Source organism: Poecilia formosa, unplaced genomic scaffold, assembly GCF_000485575.1.
Source record: "Poecilia formosa unplaced genomic scaffold, Poecilia_formosa-5.1.2 Scaffold629, whole genome shotgun sequence".
NCBI classification, from domain to species: Eukaryota; Metazoa; Chordata; class Actinopteri; order Cyprinodontiformes; family Poeciliidae; genus Poecilia; species Poecilia formosa.
Genome location: NW_006800568.1, coordinates 7,904 through 15,996, shown reverse-complemented (window position 1 = coordinate 15,996; position 8,093 = coordinate 7,904). Strand labels below are relative to the sequence as shown.

At 43.9% G+C, this 8,093-nt stretch overlaps 1 protein-coding gene across 1 annotated transcript in view; it reads right to left on the bottom strand.

Moving 5' to 3' along the window:
• The window catches only part of llgl2 (LLGL scribble cell polarity complex component 2), a 91,878-nt gene extending 84,114 nt beyond the window's left edge, over nucleotides 1-7,764 (bottom strand). Inside the window, exon 1 of the mRNA XM_016665877.1 lies at nucleotides 7,538-7,764. The gene's annotated coding sequence lies outside the window, so the exon portion shown is untranslated. The remainder of the gene's footprint in view (nucleotides 1-7,537) is intronic.
• Between the last annotated feature and the right edge of the window lie 329 nt (nucleotides 7,765-8,093).

Sequence of the window (8,093 nt, the reverse complement as noted above, 5' to 3'; positions counted from 1 at the left end):
CGCTGACATGTTTGGGGCCAGGACGTCCAGTGGCCTGTATCCCTTCTAAGCATGAATCTGCGCGATCAGGTTCTCTGACCGGGCCCTCCATTGCCCTCCACAGTTGCTGCAGCCTCTTCAGGTTACGCTCCACCACCCTCCTCCATCTCTCTGCAGTTTTACCCGGTGTGACAGCCAGCGACCCTGCACAGGGTCGCCCTCGGCCTGACATAAACGCGGCCGTGTCATGCGGCACGGAGGATAACAACCAGCCCTTTCAGGACCCCATGAGTCCTCCGGAGAATCTCCGAGGCAGGGGATGGCAGTAGGAGCTCTGACTTGGCTATAGTTCATGTGAACCACAGCACCTCACATGAATGCACGCCCGCTTTCAGAACATTATTCAGAGTGGCGGCGCATGTCCCCTGGACAGGTGGATGGATCAGCTAATCATGGGATTACACGCTGCAGTTTGGAGGCAGGCCTCCACCTTTCAAGGGGATTGTGGAGAGGCTTCTACCACCCCCGGAGCAGAACGCCGCTCTCATATCAGAGCTGCAGGAACTGGTGGTGAAAGGTGCAATTTTCACTCTTCTATCTGGACAACCTGCTTTTACTGGCTCGGTCCAGAGAGGAAGTCGCCATTCAGACCCAGAAGCTGGCAACACATCTGCTGATCCTGGGATTTTCCATCAACTGGGAAAAGAGTTTGGCTATTTCGTCCCAGATGATCATTTATCTGGGAGTGGAGCTGAACTCGGTTATGATGAGAGCCCCATTAGAAACAGCCAAGAATCGAGGCTCTGTCAGCGCAGCTCCGCCATGTCAGGCCTTGCAGTGTAGTGGCAGCTCTGTCAGTCACGCAGCTGCTGGGGATGATGTCAGCGGCTCACGTAGTGATTCCGCTGGGCTTGTTACACATGAGACACCTTCAGAGATGGTTCGCTCGCCTGCGCATAGATCCTATGCGCAAGAGGAGGCACATGATCTCTGTTCCTCCTCTTCAGTGGGAGCCGATCTGACTCAATGGGGAAGCCCCAGCATTCTGGCAGAGTGAGTTCCCCTCAGCAGACCTACATCACACCTATCGGTGTTCACAGACGCTTCCCTGTCGAGATGGGGAGCGTCCCGACAGGACGCTCTCCATCGTGTCTGTCTCAGGTGGTTGGAGCACAGTGAACAGACGACATGACTCTTCATATAAACGTGCTGGAGCTCCTCACGGTGCTTGAGGTGACTCAGGACTTTGCTCCTCTACTGAAGGGTCAACATGTTCTGATCCACACGGACAACAGAGTGGTGGCAGCCTACGTAAATCGCCAGGGAGGCGTGCAGTCCGCTCAGCTGTTAAACATCGCCAGACAGCTGTTGTGCTGGGCGCATGAAAACCTGCTCTTGATCAGAGTGGTGTACATCCCAACCGCAGGCCAAGCGGCATTGAGGAACATTGCCCGCCCACAGAGTCTGCCGTGCCCCCCTCCTGAACTGGAAGCTGTTTGTTGTTTTTACCTTAGAGTGGTCAACTCTCTGTGATTCCTATATTAGTTTGATACAGTAGGGGCTTTCACACTTTCCATATCTGTGTCCTATGTCACTTTTATCAGCAGTTAAAACTGTTTAACCTGCTGTTAACATGCCGTGACCTGTTTTTCAGAGTCGCCTTCAAATGCAACATGAGCGCTAAGACGCTCGTGCTGGGTTTACACGGCAGCGACGGAGAGCTGCTGCTGTTCAGAGCGGCTCAGGAGCTGCTAGACTCATGGCAGCAAACCAGCATAACGCAAAGATATTTGCACAGTTTTTCCCCCAACTAACTGACTGAGTTGAGCAATGCTGTTGGATGCAGGTGATGTTAGCTAAAAGATGACTAGCTAATATCAAGACAGCACCTTAAGCTTGTTAACAAGTAGCCTGTATGCTACTGATGTTGTTGTCTAGGTTCAGCTACGTCGATTCATTTTGCCCCCCAAAATAAGTCCATGCCCCATCCTATTAAACTCATCTGGAGCCGAGGCTGCCCCAGCGTCTTGAACAGAGGAGTGGACATCATGACCAGGGGTGGTCTTTTATGCGTTTTCCCCAGTTCCATTGATTCCACGGCTTCTGGTCCGAGTTCAGGAGGTACAGCTGTCGGTAATCCTGGCACCCGAGCGCAAGAACACGGTCCGGTTTCCCAGTCTGCAGCAGCTGGTGTCAGGTCGACCGTGGAAGCTGCCATGGAGAGAGGATGCGCTCACCCAGGCCGGGGGAGCGATCAGGAGCCACCCAGAAATAGGCCAGCATCTCTGGGTCTGGCGGCCTAACGGGAGCACCTAGAGAGTGTCGGTCTTCCTCAGGGTGTGGTGCGCACCATTCAGTGCGCACGAGCCGCTTCTACCACAGCGTTGTATGCTTCGAAATGGTCAGCCTTTCAACGCTGGTGCGCGGGAGAGAGCTTGGAGCCCATTTCATGTCCTTTAGGCTGAGTGCTGTCATTTCTCCAGTAGCTGATGGACAGAAACTTAGCTTTCAGCACAATTAAAATGTATGCTGCAGCTATTTCCTCCTGCCATGAGGGTTTTTGGTGACAGAACGGTCTTCAACCACCCGCTGATGAAGCGGTTTCTGAGAGGTGTGCGCAGAAGCAGACAGGTGTCACGCCCACTTGCTCCTCCGTGGGATTTAACACTGGTCCTGCGCGCTCTAGTTGAAGCTCCATTTGAGCCTTTAGCCCAGGCTCCTCTGAAGTTCCTGTCTTTTAAAACTGCTCTGCTGTTGGCCCTTACGTCTGCAACGAGAGAGCGATTTTTCTGCTCTCTCTGTTGCTCCTTCTTGTCTCGGAATACGAGCCGACGGCAGCTCAGCTGTGCTACGTCCCAACCCTACTTTTACTCCTCAAAGCATCACAAGCTTGTTCAGATCAAGTGAGATATCTTTGGAGGGTTCTTATCCCCCTCCTCATAAATCTGAAGCTGTTTCTCATCTTCTCTGCCCTGTGCGCGCGCTCTCGTTATGTGACGCGCATGTCTGCACTGCGTCACTCAGCGTCTGTTCATGCATTACAGAGATAACTCAGTGGGACGTCCTCTCTGCCCAGCGTCTTTCTCACTGCTTGTGTGAGGCCATCTCACAGGCTTACACTTCTTCTGGATTGGATCCTCCAGAGAATCTGAGAGCTCATTCCACCAGAGGGATTTCATCCTCCACAGCTCTGCGTGGAGGAATATCTGTGGAGGACATTTGAACAGCAGCTTCCTGGTCATCTCCGTGCTCTTTTAATCAGTTTTACCTGTGTGATGTTTCCACTTTCTCTGTGACCCATTATGTCCTCAGAGTTCTGACAGAATAATTATTTTTGTCAAGTTTATTTACAAAGCATTTGAGAACAACATGGTTGTCCAAAGTGCTGTATAATAAGTTACCTGTTCTGTTCATCGTTACAGTTTGTAACATTCGTTGTTCCTGTTCACAGCAGCAGGTCTGTTTGTCTCAACCTTTCTGACCAGAACCTATTCTCCTCACTGGCCTTCTGCTGTATGGGAGGCCAGGAGTGCGTAATTACGCACTCTAGGCTGAGACTGTTTTTTGTATGCGAGCAGATGCTTCATGTTGGTGGTCTGGATGGACCCAGTGAGGCATAGACTACATCCTGCTTCACCGTTAACCCACTAGCAATAGCCTTAAAGGACGAAACCTATGCAAAATAGAACATTGGTTACGTATTGTAGCCCCAGATTCTATGAGTATAGGCGCAGCCCTTTAAGCTGTGGCCTCACTGGTTCCTGAAAAGCTGAAAAAAAAAAAAAAAAGGCCGTTAGGGAGCCGTTTGTCCGGTCTGACCGTTATTTATACACACATTATTTATGCAGTGAATAATCGGTTTTCAATCAGTTTTTTTGCAGCAAAGAGTTAAGAATAAACACAGAAGTTCTTTAAATGTGTATACATTTGAAAATTTACATTAACATTTGTAACTGTATAAAAAATAGACCAGCAAATATTGCAGTAAGCATATTACAAGGGAACACAAAAGTTTTGCGAGGGAACGCAAAGTTTTGCGAGGCTGATTATGCATTCAATTGATAAGCTACTTTGCTATTGTAGCAGCAGTTTTTTATTCTCTAGTATGATGTGCTTCAATTAGTTATGATCCTCCAACAAAATATTGCTCGTTTGGTGTGAAGTATGACCTACTTAATTTACCTACAGCAGCATGAGTGAATTGATAGCATGGCCTGTTGAAGAAATGTGTGGATACACATTTACCTGAACTACACTGGTCTTTGTGACATGGATAAAACCAGGATGAGCTGATCATGTGTCAAACAAGGCATCATCTCTTATCCTGGATGTCTGAATCCAACAGACCTCTGTTCTCTTTCAGACATTTAGCTTTATTTGGTACACTATGAAGAGTAAAAAAATATATATATATTTTTGTCTCATTTCAACAAATTGGTGCTAGTCTCAGGAGCAGTGTTTTCCCAACCCTGATTCTCAGGGCACACAATAGGCATTTCCTTGATTCAGCACATATGATTTCAGTTGATGGTTGATTAACAGGCTTTGACTGAAGTGCAATCATCTGAATCAGGGAAACATCTGAAACATACAGTGCAGTGTGATTCGAAGACTGAGGTTGGGAAACATTGCTGTGGAGCAGTTTTCTTCATCCTGGACCGCTGCCCCCTGGTGAAAAAGTATTACATTAAGTACATTTTAAATATCCTGTATTTTTCTGAAGTACATTTTCAGTATGTTATTAAGTGGATATACTTACGATTATATGAAAAATGTAAGCACATTTTTTAAAACATGCTTCTAATACTCTTAAAAAAATTTATTCTGGTACACATTCTAAAAGTATATTTTTTCTAAAATATATTTTAAATTCTAATTAAATACATTACTAAAATTATAATTTGGATAATCCTTTTAAAAATGCACTTCGCATGTATTTGTAAAAATATATTTGAATGTACATTTTAAAAATATATTACAAATTTGATACACATCAACCATGAGGTTGATCTCTGCCGAGCACCGATCACTGCCGAACGCCTGAAATGGCTGTTAATTTTTCGCTTTAGGTATAAATGATTCTATGTTACCTGGCAAAATGGAAAAATTATCTGGCAATAAATTCCCTAAATTTAGATATAATAAACATATTTTAATAGATATCTAGAATCTTTTTTTTTTTTTTAAGTTGCATACTGCAACTTTAAACAGATGTTTGGTGTGAGAGTTCACTGTCTGGTGGAGGTTGAGTGGTGCTACATCTGTGAAATATTACTACCAGTACCACATAGCGGCAGTCCAAGAGCAAGAGCAGAACCAGCATCTTACACAGCCAGATCGAAGACTTGAATTATTTTTCGGGTTATTTGTTTAGCTTTCGGACCATGATGCTAATCCGGGTGAGTGTTAGTAGTTGTGTGCTGCTCTACCTGCTATCTGGCCGCTCCGGATGTCCTTTTTTTCCTGCATTGAGCCTTGATGTAGTGGTATTTGTTGTGTTGATGCATTTTGACGTGCTTCACTCTCCAGGTAATTTTCTGCCACAAAACGCAAACGATCGGCACACTTCTATATATAAACACTTTCCTGAAGTTGTACATTCCATCATATTTTTAAATAGGTTCTGTGTATATTTTAGTAAGCCTCACTAAATCTCAAAATAAATCCATTTCAATAATATTTGCAAGTTATGTATTAAATAGTGTCTAAGTTTATTTCAGTAAAATACTTTCAGTGTTTATATACATGATACTTTGTGCTAACAAAGTATGCCTTATTAGGTGCCCTAACAATATTTTACTATTTTGTTAAAATGGCAAAAATAAATGAGATAAAATGTGGGTCACCAAAAGAGCCCAAAGGGATGAAGGCTGCTTACGTGTTGCTAACTGGTGGTAAGTTTGTTTCAAAATGCTATTTATTGTTATTATTATAACAATCATTCAACTTCATGTTATAATTGCATGGAGGCCTTGTGTGTTGCAACTTAATGTAGTTTTCTTCATAAACTTAACCTGGTTTTCATTAAGCTTAGTATGCCAAAGAGACTTTAATATTGTGATGCTGTTATAACACGTTTATCGTTGTTTTCATCTTCAACATATTTTGCAAAACTTAAAGGCCACACCAGTTCTGAGAATGAATCTCAACTTCTCCAGTGTGCTTATATGATCTAGGTGTGTTGAAAACAAGGACTGGAGTTGAAGACCCCTGCCCTGGACCACGGATTCTTAACCTTTTTTACCTCTGCACCCGATTTTTCCACTCCAAAATAACTGGAAACTATATATATACATACAAACAATAGATTGTTTATATATTAGAAATCTATTGGTTTACCAAACTGACCTGGTATTTGTTCTATTTGAAAAACCAATCTTTTTGATGGTTTACCATTTCCCCTGCCTTTTCAATGTAAAAATAAACATCACTGTCTCAAGTTTAAATAAAAAGCCTATATTCATGACATATTTCTTAAACAAGCCCACCATTCTGGTAGTTGTCATTATTTTTTACCTGAAAGGTAATTTCAAATGGCTCTTACAATGAAGCTGAAACAGCACTCAGTCTACTAACAAAGGTTCTTTGTTCGCCTGCAGCAGGTGAAACTGGAAGGACAAACCTGTAAGGCAGCTAGGTCGATCCTGTTATCATTTCAGCAAATTCTCAATACTAAACTGCTTTAGTATTGAAACATTACATAGCACATTAAAAATAAAAAATAAAAAAAACAATTGACCACCAACAACCATAAGATAGCGAATAGAATAAAACTAAAATAAAAAGCACAATAAGAGTTAAGATCTGTAAGAGCTACTTAGCTTCTCATCCTCTACCAACCCTTTATGAGAAGCCTAACATGGAGTTCTCTGGAATGGTGACCCAATAAAGCTTTCTAGTCCTCTGCTCCTCCCTAACATGTATGGAACTACATGGCCGTGGTAATAACACACCTGCTGATGAGCCAAGACACACCTTACAGGGCTTAGACGGTTCCGTCATTATGCAACAATGGTAGGAACTCTTATTCAGCCGGTTAAAGCTCCGCTTTCCTCTGCAGGTCAAAGTTGACAAACTTTTACTATTGTGTTTGTTTCTCCGCTGGAATTCAAAATTCTGTTTTACTGCGATAAATGGCCGTTTTGACAGTTGGAATGGATTAAAACTCAGCAAAACAATTGTAGCAAGTATGAGTCTGATAACCCACAACCGAGAAGTAGATTTTATCTTCTGTTCCAAAAAGACGCTATCTCTAGCTAATTATGAGTCTGAACACATCAACTGTTGTTTTACTACTCGTTTCTGTGTGACGGAGATAGATTAAGCAGGTGAAACTTGTTGCTGCTGGAACTTTAGCCAGGATACCGCTTAGGAGGGAGCCAAGTCCGGCCTTAGCAGGAACCCAACTTTAGTTCCACAAACTTTAACACCTGAACGAACAACAGCCATGTCCTCCTCCTAGCACACCTGCGTTCTCTGCTTTTACAGCCACAGCACGACCTTATCTTGCCAGGAAGCAGCGTAAGAGTCCCCACAACCCAAGTAAAAGTATACTCACCAGGAGAAGTCCAACTGTTGTCACAGCGACAGGAGTTGAAGTACTTTGTCTCCACCGCTCTATTCTGCCAGGCTAAACTTCACTTTTTCAAAATCAGCCCTAAAACTCACATAAACCCACCTCAGCCCAACGTTCACTTGGCATATCCTGTTTCCGCCTTACGAGCCAGCTCCAGCGCAAGAGTTTAAGTGGTGGAGCTTCGCTGTCAGCCGGAAACAGCTCCACAGGTAGGCGGAAATACGTAAATTACAGTGGGTACGCTCCATTTTTCACCCGGCGAGGATATTATTGAGGGTTATAGGTGTGGTTTGCACACAATTTCACCCCATTTCAGAGGATAGATAAAAACTCATCAAAGACAATTGCCAAAATACGAACACTGACAGAAATTAAGCAAGTTAATCTGGAGGACATGATTAATTACAGGCTGTGCACTAATTTACATGATACATTACAAGCTGTACACTAATTTCTCATGTCCTCAAGGATAAATGAGTAATCATAAAACCCTAGAGCAGGGGTCCCCAAACTACGGCTCGCGGGCCGGATCCGGCCC